This window comes from Apteryx rowi, unplaced genomic scaffold, assembly GCF_003343035.1.
Source record: "Apteryx rowi isolate R43461 unplaced genomic scaffold, aptRow1 scaffold_248, whole genome shotgun sequence".
NCBI lineage: Eukaryota > Metazoa > Chordata > Aves > Apterygiformes > Apterygidae > Apteryx > Apteryx rowi.
In genome coordinates, this window is record NW_020448841.1 from 951966 (window position 1) to 965903 (window position 13938).

General features: G+C 40.4%; 1 protein-coding gene across 4 annotated transcripts in view; it reads left to right on the top strand.

The window, feature by feature from the left end:
- The first annotated feature begins 5544 nt into the window (after nucleotides 1–5544).
- SNX10 (sorting nexin 10) overlaps nucleotides 5545–13938 on the top strand; it is a 42428-nt gene continuing 34034 nt past the window's right edge. The window contains exons 1-2 of one of the 4 annotated variants that reach the window (XM_026066792.1): nucleotides 5558–5613; nucleotides 6426–6484. The gene's annotated coding sequence lies outside the window, so the exon portion shown is untranslated. Of the gene's footprint in view, nucleotides 5614–6425; nucleotides 6485–13938 lie in introns of all 4 variants that reach the window. The other 3 variants (XM_026066794.1, XM_026066791.1, XM_026066793.1) reach the window with 3 other exon arrangements.

The window sequence follows — 13938 nt, forward strand, 5'->3', positions numbered from 1 at the left end:
AAAGGTATAAAAACATTATTTGGAAGACAACTGCACACGTGCCTAGTTCATTTCATGCTTTATTGCAAACAAACTACACAAAAAATCAATACTTGTCAAATACAAAATGACAACACAGTTGAGGGAAAATTGTTGTTTTCTACCATAGAACACAAACAAATACCAGAAAACATTTTCCAAGTTCCTTTCTTTTTTTTCTCGCTCTTAATTCTTATACCTCCCACATCACCAAAGTGCCAACTACCTTTTGAAACTGGAAGCAGTGGCACAGCTACTGTTATTATTTACTTGTGCTGCCTAAGAATCCCAGCATAGATTAATACTGCATGATTTCTTCCTCTATCTATAAAAAGGAAATTATAGGAAAGTTTTAAAAAGGTTTCTTTTTATTTTGTGTTCACTATACTCCATGTGTGTCTGTTTTTTAACTCCAGTTCAAAAGCCCGTACCTTGCAAACTCAAGCATTTTCCTTTGTATGTTAAATTTTTCATAACGTGATCAAACAGTTGGGACCCAAGTAGTCCTGTAGCATTTTCTGTATGCTTTATTTCAGTCTAATGAAACAGTGCAAGGAGTAAAAACGTGACACTAACAGAGCTGGCATTTTAATCACTGTACGACTTAAGACTCTGTCTACATTAGCAAGTAGTGGGATGCAACAGGAATAGCTCTGTAGAGCAATCCAGTTTGTGCTGAGGGCCTAACCTTTACACTGTGCGTCTTCCGGGGGGTTTATTTTAGACTGACTTTAGTATGGTCCACTGATGAATGTCCATTAGTTGTTGCAGTGCAGCTTTTGGTTTCATTTCAGGTGGAAGATTCCTGCCTGTGTGTTCTGGGGCTGCTCCACAAAACGAACTAAGGAGCAGGAACTGAGGTCAACAAGAGTTGTTTCAGAAGTGCATTCCTGATCTGAACTAAAATGCTAATGTAGATGCACCCTTAGAGTTTGCCTTTCTGAGTAAACATGCTGCCATAGTTGTGGCAAATTTATTTCGAAATGAGTTGAACTGGCCTCCTGGTAGCAGAATAGTTATTTATTTCAGTGGAATTTTTTCATGATGGTGATTCTGGAATAAAGTTCCTTTTTTTGCCTGAAACAGGGACAATGCATGTGGTAGGACAAAAAATATTTTATTCTTCAATAATTACTCTGAGAAGAGCAATTACTCTATTACAGCAACGTGAGGCAAGTTCTAGGTACAGGTAAAGAAATCCCCTCAGATCAGTGGGTTAGATAATGCCAGCAGCAGGCCTCCACCATTCCTACCACTGCTGCAGCTGCACCCCTGAGAAAATGTCACAAATGCTTGATTAAGTGCTTTTTTGGACATCATGTCAACACAGAATACCGCTGGTGTGGAAGAAGTTGGACAAAAATAGCATCAACTTTACAGAAAATGTGCAGATAGTTCCTCCATGCAATTTCTACACCAGCCACCAAACTAGGCTAATTCATCACCTTCCCTTGTTTACACTAGTTATATACACTTCCCCTTGACTTTCATTTCTATCCTTTTCCTTAGTATATTAGTTCTTGCTTTTTCCAGTCCTTTGGTCTTATCCCCTCCCTATTTTCCTCTCCTACTTTCTCAATCCTTACTATTGTTTTCCCAGGTATACTACTAGATTCTGTTCTAAAGTTGCTTTTTATTTAGCAACTGCAATAATTCTGAATTTTGCTGTTGAGCTGATAGCTATTTCTCTTACAGCAGCTCAGTGTTTGATGCTCTGAGGGACTCCTACAGTTTCCTCTGGATCAGCACTAGACGGCATTATATAGCTTCCGGCAAACAGAGAGCCTGTTTTGCTGGCAAGAGCTTCCTCTTGGAAAAGGAAAGGAAATGAGTTGGAGCATACAGCCCCAGTCATCCACGAATAAATGGAGAATAGAACATAAAATAGGAACCATCATGAAAAAGCTGAGATTTTGGAAAATTCTGCCTATGCTGGCAAAAACTGGGTGCATTCACCAAATTCGGCTACGGTGAAAGCTGTTCTGTTGCCTAAAACCCACTCTTTTCCCCTTTTTGAGGAAATGTATCATGGAGGTACTGGTCAAATCTTCCACTTCCAAACCATGAAGGGTACATGTTTTGATGATAAGCATCCAGGTCCTTTTATAGCAAGCTTTCCTATTGAACTTTTGTTCCTTCATACTCATATATGAACAAAAGTTCTATAGGAAAACTTGTATCATTCATATGTACATTCTGCTACTCACTGCATGCAGTCATCTTAAAAAGTTCTGATGTTTTCCAATCTTCATTCTTTCTGGAAAATATCTGCATGCCATGTCCTTATGGAAAGAGGTAATTCAGTATGACACTGGAGTGGGAAAGAACACAAAAGGCTGAAAGGATTCAAATCCTATAAATAAGCAGTTTGGAAGTTTGGATAAAATTTCTCCAAATGAACAATGTGTACCAGAGCACAATTGCTCTTTCCTTTTTCATGAAGAGCACTTGCCTGTACACCTCTGTTTGCTAGATGTAACTACATCTAATTATGATTTTCTGCTGGCAAAAGTGTGTGGTTTAGAGTTAGTATTATTTCACATTTACGCAGAGAAAACAGAGAAATTTATAGATCTCATTGATAATCATTGTTTATTAAGCTGGAGTAAAAAACTAATCTGATTTCTGAAAACTAATTTATACTAGCCATACTGCAAATAGCTATTTGTCAGCCTCATTTTTCTTCTTTCACTCGTCTTTTCTCTGCTAGCCTTTCTCTGTAAATTTTTTCCCACCACTGCTCAAAAAGGTGCCTGACAATAAGCAGTAGGAACAAAGGTGATGACAAACCTCGGTGTTTTCACCATCCTACCACATAAAATGGCTCTAAACTCTAAACTTTGCAGGACAGATGCCCCCAGCCCCCAGCCCCCAGTATCCCTGTCTACACTTACACTAATTACCCACTGCCATCAATATTGAACCACTATTACCAAAAGTGGAAAATGTTTGGGGAAAATAGACTGATGTAGATGTCTTTATGTAACACTCCCTGGCTTCGCTGTACTTTGTTATTATTTCATTGTTGTTCATATCGATACCTATGTGTTTCTGTAGTGTTTTCTGCACAAGGGATCTTATCCAGTGAAAACTCTGGGGTACTCAGCTGTAAGACAAATTAATAATAGTCACTTTCTTTTTGCTGTGTGAGGTCACACAGCATAATTTTTACCCCAGAACTTGTTCCAAATTTTAATATCTTATGGGAAAAATCAGCTCATAGTTTATATAAAAAGACTAGGAAAAGGCAGGCTCCTAGGCGTTTCAGTATTTAGAAATGAAGTAAATATATAAAAATATTCAAACTATTTCTCCTTTTTAAAATAGGAGAAGTGATACTTTATTAGTACATAGATAAGAAAAGAGTATTCAAGCACTTTAGAAGCCAAAACCCTTACTACTTCTTGTTTTAACAGCAAATTAACACCTTTCCTTCCACACAGTTTAATTAGTATATATTTCTTAAGGTACTTTTATTTATTCCTCTTAAAACACTTTCAGCACACACAAACAGCCTCAGTTTTGTCTTCCTAGTCCACCCATCTAGAAAAATCCTGACCAGCTTCTGCTGTTTTGAGTAGTTCAGTTCACTTAAGAGCAGGATAAAAATGACTGCCATATATATGCATACACTCTGAACAAATGTCAGCAAAAAATTAAGAGAACACCCTTACCACAAATGTGTTCCAGTGCAATCATCTCTGAGTCAATATAGTTTGCTAAGTCCTCATACCTTAAGCTAGACTGCAAGTCAAGTCTGCATTAAGGCCAGTTCAAAGGCTGTCTTTGTACTTTCTTTGTCCTCCTCTCCATGGTTACTTCTTTAACAGCAAACTGTACGTGACCAGGACTGCTCTCTGGTACAGAGGTCAGCTGCTCCTGCCCACATTAGTAATCTTGCTTCTCCTCCAAAACAGAGTGGCCCAAACAAACTCTCTATTGGGATTGGTCCCCGATTCATGCTAAATCCCCARCTGTCCCTGGAAATTGTTGGGAAAGTGCTATTGGCACAGGCCAGAAGTGTGCAGAACTGTTCCAATGCCCAGGAACATTTTTTTAGGACTGTTAATTCACAAGTAAGATGTAGCCAATCAATCCGTTTTCCCTGTTCTCTGCCCTGCCGATTCCCACAGTCACAACTGAGCACATCTCTGAAAATACATCAGGAATTCCAGTGGCCCTGAGGTGCTCTGGCTTTCCCTGTGTTAGCAGGTGAAGGAACTGGGGGGAAAAAAAAGACATTTTGTTAGCAGCAAGAGACAAACATTCTCTTCAAACAGAAATGATTTCCCTGGGCTGATTAAGCTAATTTTATGTGCCAGATTCCAATACCAACACTTGGATATTCCAGGGATGGGGCATAAAGCTGCTGTACTGTTTCCAGCTGTTGTGTGTTTGTGGCATACAATATTGTGTATTTCATGTAATCGTGTATTTCTATAACCTCTCGAAAACTTTAATATCTAGCAATCAGACATATGATTTAGGTAAAATACACAAAAAAAGTAAAGACCAAAATTATTGATATTTTGATATCCTGAGGAAATAAACCTTCAAAAGAGACTTCTTTCTTCTCAAAGATTTATTTTAATTAAAAAGTTAGATGGGTTTATCAATCTTAATTTCTCTTTTCTTTTTCCCCTTAACTGAAAGGCTCTTAAACCCACTTTTCTGAGAGAAAAGTCAATGTTTCTACCTGTGGTTTTCTAAACTACACATTGAGAACACCAGACTCCATGAACGTCTCCATCTTCCACGCTTTCTCAGCCGCCTTAGCAGAAGAATAACATAACCTCAATTATACTACTCTTAAAACATTTAGATTACAGACTCTGAAAAACAACCAGCTCCTGGGAAATGCACCCATCACATCGGATCCCAGCACCGAGCCCAGCATCAGCGGCTGGGCCACGCTCAGGCTGCGCGGAGGCCCTGCTGCTTGGTCGCCGTGCACGGCCCGTCTTGCTCCTCTTCCTTGCTCGCGGTACAATCTCCTGCACCGCTCACCCGCCCCTGCCGGTTCCTCGGCGGGTGGGTACCCCTGTTCATTTGTGCTTCTGCATGTCACTGGCTAGTCCTCAAACATGCGGGTTTTCCTGGGTTTACTTGCGCAACTCTTAAAAAGCAGGTCAATTTGTCATAAATTAGCAACGACGCTTCCTCGCTGCCTCCGTAATTAGGAGGCGAAACCGTTCGAGCTCGCTGCTGAGGGCACCGCTCAGCCGCGGCCGGCTGCGCCGAGGGGAGGCCAGCTCGCGCGGGAAGCCTGCAGCGCCGAGGCGTCTTCCGGGGACCCTCAGCGGCACCGCACAGCGCCGGGCTGCCGCCGCCGCCGGCCGCCGCCATGAGGCGCCGAGGCGCAGCCCCCCATCGCCGCCGCCCTCTCCGGCGCCTCAGGTGATGGCGGGGGGAGGGCAGGGGAGGGCAGGGGGAGCGCGGCCCCGCCCGCGGCCGGTCACGTGGGCGCCGCCTGCAGGCCTATGGGCGGTGGCGGCGGCGGTGGCGGCTCCTCCTCCTCCTCCTCCTCCTTAGTGGGGCCGTTCGCGCCGCGGTGGCGGGCGCTGCTGAGGGGCAGCGGCGGCGGCGGTGGTGGTGGTGAGTGGCCGCGCGCGGTGTGTGTGTGGGGGGGGGCCGGGGCCGGGGAGCGCCGGCGGCAGGTGCCGCGGGGGGGGGCGGCAGGGGTGGGAGGATGCAGGCTCCACACAGGGGCACCAGGTCGGCCTGGCTCTTGCTAGCCTGAAAGTCGGCGTTGAGGCGTCTCCGCGTTTGGAATAAAGGTCTTGCTGTGTTCAGCTTGGATATATGTAACATTTCCCTTGGCAAAACGGGCAGGAACATCTCTCTTGAACGCGCTTGTTTTCTCTCAGATGCAACTCTGACCTGCTAAAAGTCTCTACGTAATGATCAATACATTCAAGCCGCTTTACCAGAATAGCCGTATACTACATGCTAAAGCCATCATAGCATGCCTCCTGGTACACCAGCAAAGCGGCGAGTTTTGCTGGTCTTGTAACACGGTCACCGTGGGGTTTTCCCGTTTTGGTGGATGTATTTGCATCTACAAGTACCAGCATAACTGTGTTGGTCAAGAGTCGCCTCTCCACCGCTCTGAATGACTGGTGTGTTGACAGAGCTCCTTAAAATAATCAGTAGCTTAGGGGGTGTCCTGAAAAAAGTAATTCCGAATCACACGTCTTGTAGAACTGCTAGCCTTAATAGGACTTGATTCCTCAGTATGTTTTAACTACTCTTTTAACTATTGTAGCTGTGTTTTAACAGGATAAATATTTATTTCCCAGATAACTGGTATAAAACTCCACAGTGTTTTAAAGCTATTTAAATTATTAATCTTAATAATGATTAATATCGGGTAGTAAGAAACTTCAGTGCTTTTTATTTCCCTAAAGCAAGTCCATCATCTTTGGCAGCTATGATCTTATACTGATGTGTGAAAAACTCATATAAGGTATGTATGTGTAATACATATTATACGCATCATATATATATATATATATAATGTGTATAATATGTATTATATAATATGTGTGTATATAAGGACCATAATATCTGGTGCATCTTTTTGTTAGTCAGGAGTCTACCTTGTTGCTTTTCTTTCTAATTCTGGATTTGTGTATTAGCTAAATAAAACAACCTGAACTTTGAATATATCTGAAGAAAGCTTATGAAAATAGAGGTTGTATTTAAAACTAACCAATTTGTAAAACAAAGGAAACTTTAGCAGTAGTGATTGAATTCCTGGATTTTGCCCTGGGTCAGATATTCAAATTAAGAACAGAAACATATGGATAGCTGCCTCCTTTCTTCTCTTAAATGCCCAAGGTTTTTTAATATCCCCCACCCACTGAAATCACCCAGTAGAGAGACACAGCCATAACTGGATCAGTGCAGCAGTCTGTGTTCTCCTAATTCCTTAAACTATGTGGCAATTTCAGGTAAATATTACCTAATTCTTCTAGCAGCGTTGGAAAAAGTAAGTGTAGACTGAAGCATAGAGTAAAACCACTGAGGATTAGGGACCTAACCTGTTCAGATGCATTTGAAATCTCCACATGAAACATTATTATTTGCCTAAATAGCTTGTTCCACATCCCCCAAGGTTTTAAAATTAGTTTTATGCTCTCTGACCTGTTCAATAATTGCACGAGGAAAACGGAAGCTTGAGTCTTCATTTCCCAGCCTCCTCCTCAATTGAAATGAATGAGTTAAAGTGAAGAGACCATTCGCTCTATACCTGTTCAGTTAGGGGGAACCGAAACTGAAAGTACCGTGAGGGAAGGCTTTCCTGAGCAAGCGAAAGTGCAAATACCTTCCTTTAGAAAAATGGAAATACCAACGCTTTCTGAATAGTAAAAGATGAAAGTAATGCTTATGCCTACTTCAGTCTGTGATATTATGGTATACTTATAATGCTTGACTTAAACTTGAGAAGTAAAGAAGTCTGTTTACCATGTATATTTTATGTTGGATCTAAGAAGTATTTCTCTTTAATGAATTTCAATTTGAAGAACACTCATTGGTGCAGCATACTTGTATTCAGTAAGTACTTTTAAGGGCTTATAATAAACGTGAGCTTTGTTATAGATTATAATGATTTTAAACTTCACTTGCAAAATAAAAATTATATTCAAGTGAAAACACTTCAGACATCTAAAACTTTTTTTACTAAAGTACTAGCAACATAATCCCTCCAGTGTCATACTGTAACTAGAAGACAAGAGCACCTAGAAGCCCCATTCAGTAACTTGTGCCCTGCAATGTAAGCTGCAATGTAAGCTGCACAAATACAGTCAAAAAGGCAGTTGTTGTCCCTAAAGCATTTATGAAATAAACAGAAAACAAGAGACTATTAATAAATACAGACAGAAATATTTATTTAATAAAGTACCTCCAAATGTTCATATGAGTGGAAATTCCATTATAAATTATGTTGGTGTCATATTTTGTATTTCATTTATGTCTATATTTAAGTTGTGTGTTTATGTTCTGAAAACACCATTTTTCTTTATTTTTTGCTGTAATGTGATTGTTGTTAGCTGTTATCTGCTAAACTACTGGAATTGGAGACTAATGCTTCTATACCATGGAAAAGCAGCAGTTGCCAGCTTGCAGATATTATTTCATAAATTTAGTTGGTTTTTTTGATAGTCTGCTGCAATAATTTTTATACGTAAGATAGGAATTTATTTAAATGAGATTACGTATCTAAAAAAAATATATATATATATGCTACAATCAGTCAGGGATCACTCCATAGAAAACTGTAGTAATATCACCTTGCTCTGTTACTGTGTTTCACTAAATTTTGCCTGTATCCTATCTCAACAGACCTTCAGTTTTCTGATTCTTCCTTGTTACCTGCCTTGTAGGCAGAGCTGGGTAAACATTGCCTTTACTCTTGAAGGCCTCTGTCTTTGATCTTTTATACACTTAGAAGTTGTTTTTGTTTTTGTTTTTCTATATTAACTAATCAAGAACAGCTATTCTCAAGGCAGCCCCTTTGAACAGCTCTGATATATCTACTTAAGCTACTTCTGTGATCATTGCATTCCCACAGCGCTGTATTGCTCTTAGCATAAAAGCAGTGTTCAGGTCAGACATCATGATGCAGTTCTGTGCTACAGGCTCTAAGTATTCTGGGATTTTCCTTCTGAAGCACAATGAGATATAGAGCAAAACCACTGGGAATTTGGATCAAACTGAGTAATTATCAGGCATAGAGGGAGACGGAGAATTAAATTGAGCCATCACTCGATAAACATTTTGTGATGTGACTTCCCGTGCTGAACTGTCACCATCTAGCAGGGACCAATCAGATGATGTAAGGTAACAGCACTGAACAGATGAGCAGCAGCAGCAGAATGTAATAAGGGCAAAGGCTGTGTTCCTAGAAATGTTTACAGAGCTCATACTGATGCTGCTGTACATAAATCTCTTACAAAGTAGCTTTTATCACCCAGAGAAGAGAGCGGCAACTGTTATTTTGAAGCTTCCTGTTTCCTGCTGTTACCAATTCCCAGTCAAGCAACCCTATAGCACCTCTCCTTGATGCTTCCCACCTTTCTGTGGCTTTTTTCCCCGTGCCGTAGAGCAGCATTCCTTTTTGCCTGGGAGGCTGCACCTGCTGGTATCAAATACATTTGCTTTAACTGGATGTTCCTATTCTCTTGTCTACTCTGCTATTCCACTGATCCTGTGTATTAAAAGATCTCTGTCAAGAATGTCGATACAGAAGTCAGGTGCATCTGACTGTAAAGAGCTGAATCAGTCTTGCAGCCCCATTTTAGTGAACTTTTGTTTAATCCTTTTTCTAATTACTATTATTTCAGACACATGCAAACTTCTGTGTTTTTATCATACAACTTTAATTTTTCCATATGGAAGAAGGAAACATACTCTGGCAGGTTGATTTTAAAAAATAAAAATCCCAAAGCAAAAAGGTTGCAAGCATTTGCTCAGCAGCATGGAATGCTAGAGCCATTTCTGGCTTCCTGGATGTAGGTAAGATAGAACAGGTGACAAATTCAATGTATCATGTCTCTGCAATGCATCACATGGACCTTATTTCCAAGCATGTGATATGTAGTATGCGTATGCTCTTGGTTTTGTAAACAGTGAAATATGAGGGATCTGGTTAATTTAGGATATTACATTTTTTTTCTCTTTTTAAAAGAAAAAAAGATTAAAAACATCTATCCTAAGAAAATAACTTGGCAGCTTGTTTTGTTTTTCTGATATTAAAAATACTAAGAGGAAAACACTGCTGTGTGTCCTGCAGGAATTTCCTGACTTCTTGCAGATAACTATTGGGATAGAAAACAAAATCACACTATATTTACTTTTTAATTAAGATTTTTTTTTTAATTAGTAATGTCCACATGCACAAATGTGGTGCATGGTATTTGGCTCTGGATTTGTGTATTCATAACATTCCTTGCTAAACACAATATTTAAAAATACAATACATGTTTAATAAACATTCTTCTTCCTCAACTTAAAAAAAAAAAGTTAATTTATATGCCTTTGAAACATTTGTTTTTCATCTGTACAATCACTGAAGAACAGAGAAGGCAAAAAAATAAGCTTGTCGTTTCACTTTGGTAGTGGTTGTGCGAGTGGTCATCACTTTCAGAAGTCTGTCATCATGATTTCCTCTTTAGCAGAAGCTCTAGCTTATTCATGCCCTTGATCAACAGTTCTTTGTTCTTTTGAAATCAAGTGCTTGTGGTAGGGAAAGAATGAGAAGAGAAACTGCAAAGGGATCTTGGAGCCTAAAACCCTTGCAACAGTCCAAGCACAGAGACTGACCCTGTTGATGGGAGACACTGCAGATGCAGCAGGGTCTCTGGAGCTCTTGTCATGCTGCATGTAGCACCGAAGTGCTGCCTGTGCAACATCAGTCAGCTTGGGCATGGTTCGGTTGCCTAGGCACAGGTGACTGGTGCCATTCGAGAAGGATATCCAAGGGCATCCAGTACATCCATATGAGGCTGGCATCATGATGTATCACCCTACTGTGGCACAGCAGCTGAAGTGTAGGCGATCTACCTTGTGAGCATCCACAAAGACACCAAACATTGATGTTTAGGTAGCTGAATCCTACTTGTCCAGATTTCTGTAGGACAGGGGGATCACTGGGAGATGTAACACAACATAATCCAAAAGAGTGATCCCAGATGGTCCTGCATTTCCTGCTGTGTTCTTCCAGTGATTCAACGTAGAGAACTTCAAAATGATACATCTCTTCTTGAGGTCTAATTAGTGGTGAGTCTCTACAGAATCCTTAAAAACCCTTAGCATTTTCGGCCCCAGTTCTCTTCCTTTCTGACTTCTGCAGTCAGACACGTTCCCCACAGAGTGTGGGCTACTGATTTCTTTAGCCCACGCTCTGTCTGTCAGCCTCTCTGCTGGCTCTGTACTCACTTCCTGCTACACTCGCTTCCTCAGTACTTAGGCGGCAGTCACCTAAATAACATATACCCTAAATTCTTGCTTGTTTTCTTCTAATCTACTGAAAGCCTATCCTTAAAGAGGTTATGTCTCTGGATTGGTGTTGTGTAGCTGTTTCTCAGGGTGTTTGTATCTCACTGGCATGTCAGCATAAATTACTTCAAAACATCCTGCAGTACTTCAAAGGAATCAATCGATAGAACTGAACATTGCAGAAGCCTTTAGGACTCAGCACAATCATGTGAATCTGGTCCAAAAGGAAGGACTTGATCAATCTGAAAGGAGTTTCTCTTTGCTCCAGCATTCGGTGGTATGTGTGACTAACATTATGGATTGCCACAAAGTGGTTCAGCAGATGCATACCACTGAGTTTAATTGTATAAGAGCAAATAAACCAACAATGATTTTGTTGTGAATCTTCTCTGCAGTAACTGTGCATAAAAAGAGAATGCAATGTACTTTGCGTTGGCTTTTTGTGTCAGGTGGCATGAAGAAATTCTTGTTCCCTGGTATTAATGGATTTGTGGTTTAAGAAAATTGTCTTCCTCCCCCTTTCTTCTCTACGGGGGAACGGGGGAACGGGGGAACATACACTCACTCGTAGGTGTTCTACACTTGAAAACAAAAGAGATGTTTTATAACAAAGCATCCATTCTACTGCAGTATGGGCAGTGAATAATACTGTGACCTGTGTGTGTATTTGTGTGTGCAGCCAACACATTCTTCAAGTCCAGCATCCTGCACCTCCTTTCCCTCAGGGCCTTAACTGTGAGCCTACTCTGCTGCATTTGTGCAAAATTGGTAGGTTTTAACTGCATGTCTTCTAATAATCTTGCTATTTCAATTGTGTAATGAGAATGTCTGGTTTTAGATTAGTCATAACTTTGGTACCTGTTTTAATGAGATCTTTGGCTGTCTCCTAGTGGGGAAGGCTTTGTTTTCCCAAAAGTGATGTGTGTCTTCCCAGAAGAGATGAAATTCTACTAATGAGGCATTAGAAGGTAAGGTTACAAGTTGAATGTTGGAGTGTTTACAGGGAGAAGGGAAACAGCTAAGAAATATGGAGTCATGAGTCTTGTGCACTGTAGAGCATTTTGATAATACCAGTGCCTATCACATACTAGGCATTCACATATAAAAATAGTTGCAACAGTGCATAGCATCACTGTGATCATACTTGCTTTGAGAACAGCTAAATGTAATAGCCTTCTCTGTCATGGTGTAGAGGAGTACAACCCAAAAAATAATTCCTGCTCTTGCATGTTGTTAGTAGACATATAAAATTATGAGACCAGACTTTAATGACTGCTACAAGAGTTGGTCTGCTCCCAAAGAATTTATGGCTACGATACATTTGTTATGTTTGTCTGCTTATTGTGAAGACTGGTTACTGTATACCTATTTAAAGCTGAATCAACAGGGTTGTTGGGGAAACAGGAAGGCGAATTAGTCATTCAAGATAAGATAGAAGACCCTAGTCCTCCCCCCTCTCCAGACAAATAAGGGGGGGGGGCTGCTATAAAGACGGTGGGAAAGCAGTCAAGTGGCTGGCTTAAACAGTCCCTCCATTTTCCAGAATATTGGAGTGGAAACTGGTTTTAGGCATCAAGATCAAAGAATCAGAGATGATTTACAGCTGAAATATAAGTCTTTTCTGGGGATTTTATTGAGAACTGTTTGACACGCACAGATACTTTCACAGAAGCAAAGCCTTCCTAGGTTTCTGCTCATCTGTGAGGAAACTTTCTGGCCACCATTTCACCAGTAAACGTAGGCAGATTTGGAAGGAAGATTGGGTGGGCCTGCTGGCCAGGAAAGGGATGTATACACTTAGTGTGTAGTCCAAGGTTAAATCTTAAAGTAGAGATACAAAATTCTGTCCCCCCCCCTAGGGTTTTTTTCAGTGAGCTTTTCACAACTAAATCACAGGGTTTTAAAGTGAACCCTGGTAAATAGGAAGTTAATAGCTCTGGTCAGCTTTCAAAGAAAGAATATCTTGACTTTCTCAGTAAAACTGCCCTTGAATGCATGCACAAAGACTTGTAAATAACGTGAGATAACTGTAAAGAGTATTTGGAATACTGTGGACTGTCTTTGAGAAAACATAAAGACAGTCCTCACACTTCTGAACTGACTTAAGTCAGTCTGACTTCAGTTTAGAATGACTTTTCCTTTTTGCTGTCGCATATTTGAATTTAAATACAATATTTGTAAAATAACATTAATATCCTATACTATAACATATGGGTATAAGCAGTCGATTTTGTTTCAAAAAAGATCTTTCTGATATTTTCTGAGTTCTTCAGAGCTGGGGAAGTCCTTATCCAAGACAAGTTTTTCAGGTTAAATAATATGCTTAATGAGTCACCTTGGCGGCGGGCTTTGGGATATATAGCCCCTGAGATTTAACTGAAGAAGGGCTTGTGAACCTGAGAGTTTTTCTTTTTTCAAGTATACTTGTTGATTTCTCATAAGAGACACTATCTCAGCTTATAGCACTGTTTTGCCTATGTTCTTAGATCATGACAGCTGTGACCACTAGCATGTTTCTGAATACTGTAGAATTATTKTGGCCAGCTGAGGATCACTAGAGCTTCCCTCATTCTAACCTTGCATGATTAATTGCCTGGTCCTAAATATCTGAAACACAAGACAGTGGGCAATGTGGAAGAATGATACAGACATTGGGTTCGGTTTATATGAATATCCATTCGCTGGATTTCTAGCAAAGTCTAATTCTAAGGAGCACTGTCTTTTCTCCGTAAGCTCAGCTAAACTAGATAACTTTCAAACTAGTTACTGCCTCATTCTGCCTTTGAGATGAAATTCTAATTTTCAGCCATCAGTTAATAGCTAGCTCTTAACAGTTATACAAGTTGTGTAGTTTTTAAGTTAGATGACAACTGTTCCCCTTCCTGTTCTGATATATGTGTAAAACAGACCATATTAAGC